This window comes from Lactuca virosa, unplaced genomic scaffold (genome assembly GCF_052849685.1).
Source record: "Lactuca virosa cultivar CGN04683 unplaced genomic scaffold, Lactuca_virosa_CGN04683_v6 scaffold_40, whole genome shotgun sequence".
Lineage (NCBI taxonomy): Eukaryota > Viridiplantae > Streptophyta > Magnoliopsida > Asterales > Asteraceae > Lactuca > Lactuca virosa.
The window spans coordinates 95,001-97,500 of record NW_027630002.1 but is presented as its reverse complement, the minus strand read 5'-3'; positions in this window follow the sequence as shown (position 1 = coordinate 97,500).

The following is a 2,500-nucleotide window of genomic DNA, read 5'->3' as shown; positions in this document are numbered from 1 at the left end:
CAAATGCTGGCAGGCACCAGTAGCACGTCGAACGAAAGATTAGCACACACAGAGTGATTTTACTACCACACAAACAGATTCATCCCGCACTGCCAAGGCGAGACCACAACACTGGAACGTTGTCGCAGAGACCTAACAAGGCATCCAAACGCCCTGTCAAGGCCACCACTCGGAAGGGTATTATGTAAGCAACACGGGAACTAAGCAACCATCACCCAAGATCACGCTCAAAGGCCGTCTGGCGCGTTCACCCCTTGCCGTGCTCACTCACGGCCACCCCCCTATATATACATATTGCACAAAGAGCTTGGTGACAGGAACAGACATTGATTTCCCTGAGGATGCATAATTTTTAGTATGCTCGCGACGTCGAGGAAAATCTAGGCCACGGGGCTCATTTTCAGGTCATCGTGTCGAGGAAAATAAAGGCAACGGGGCTAGTTTTCATGTCATCGTTCGAGAAATCAAGGCAACGTGTCGAGGAAAATGAAGGCAACGGGGCTAGTTTTCAGGTCATCGTTCGAGAATTCCAAGGCAACGTGTTGGGGGGTGGCCTCATACATGGGTCGTGGGGCTTGGCTTGGCTTGCCCTGTTGGTGCCGATACAGCCTCACGATTCTTAGTTGCCCATCCCACATGCCGGGCACCTATGCGAATGAGACCCCATGGTACCCCCTATATATACATATTGCACAAAGAGCTTGGTGACAGGAACAGACATTGATTTCCCTGATGATGCATAATTTTTGGACACGCAAGACGTCGGGGGGAGGGGACACGGGAGTGGGGCGTCTATGGGGGGAGTTTTGGCCTCGTTTTCGTGAAGACCGGGCGCCTTGGCCATGCCTCGAGCGTGCCAGCCTCGAGAGCGTTGGGCGCTAGACACCAAGTGGGGCGCCGGTGGGAAGCAGTCCCATGGTTCCCCTATATATACATATTGCACAAAGAGCTTGGTGACAGGAACAGACATTGATTTGCCCAGGGATGCATAATTTTGCGAATGTGTCCATAACTCGCTCGAATTAATTCGGATTCACACGAAATGTTGTAGGGATGCTTTTTATTATAAATGAAAGGCTTTGAAATAAAAAAAATGTCATGTTTGGGGCATAAATGTATGTGGCCTATTTTTGGCCATGCCTTGAAGTGTTTGGTTCCCTACTTGTTGATATGTCGCTCAAATCAAGTAGGAATGTCATTGAAACGTTGTGTGGGTCATTGTTAACATAGACGAATGGACTTGAAATGTAATTATATCATGTTCGGGTTTTTTTCCCCTTCGCCTAGTGATAGGCAGGCAGATAAGGCTTTTAGCTATTCATAAGTCGCTTAGATGAACTCGGAAGAACACAGACATAAGTTTGAGTACATCTCAAGCTGTGTTTTTGATTTTGGCATGGAATGTGATGTTTTGGTGCCTTAGCTCCGAGCAGTTCGGATTGGAACTAAAACTTCAATTGACTATGTATTAAGTAGGAACTACAACACTTAAACGGACTCGGTTACAACACTTTTCTCCCTTCATCGTTTGACTTGCTTAGAAATCAGCTCATGGTGTGTCAAGGCCCCTTGTTCCTTAGACCGGTGAGGATGGGCTTGGGTCGTTCGTGGGCATGTGTGTGGCAAGATGCCTTGTTCCCTTGGTCGTTCATGGGGTAGTGTGTGGGAAGAAGCCTTGTTCACTTGGTCGTTCATGGGTGTTTGTGTGGGAAGTAGCCTTGTTCAGTTGGTCGTTCATGGGTGTTTGTGTGGGAAGTAGCCTTGTTCCCTTGGTCGTTCATGGGGTTGTGTGTGGGAAGAAGGCTTGTTCACTTGGTCGTTCATGGGTGTTTGTGTGGGAAGGTGCTTTTTTCCCTTGGTCGTTCATGGGGTAGTGTGTGGGAAGAAGCCTTGTTCACTTGGTCGTTCATGGGTGTTTGTGTGGGAAGTAGCCTTGTTCAGTTGGTCGTTCATGGGTGTTTGTGTGGGAAGTAGCCTTGTTCCCTTGGTCGTTCATGGGGTTGTGTATGGGAAGAAGCCTTGTTCACTTGGTCGTTCATGGGTGTTTGTGTGGGAAGGTGCTTTTTTCCCTTGGTCGTTCATGGCCTTGTTCCCTTGGTCGTTCATGGGCATGTGTGTGGCAAGGTGTCTTGTTCCCTTGGTCGTTCATGGGCGTGTGTGTTGCAAGGTGCCTTGTTCCCTTGGTCGTTCATGGGCGTGTGTGTGGCAAGGTGCCTTGTTCCCTTGGTCGTTCATGGGCATGTGTGTGGCAAGGTGCCTTGTTCCATTGGTCGTTCATGGCCTTGTTCCCTTGGTCGTTCATGGGCGTGTGTGTTGCAAGGTGCCTTGTTCCCTTGGTCGTTCATGGGCATGTGTGTGGCAAGGTGCCTTGTTCCATTGGTCGTTCATGGCCTTGTTCCCTTGGTCGTTCATGGGCATGTGTGTGGCAAGGTGCCTTGTTCCCTTGGTCGTTCATGGGCATGTGTGTTGCAAGGTGCCTTGTTCCTTTGGTCGCTCATAG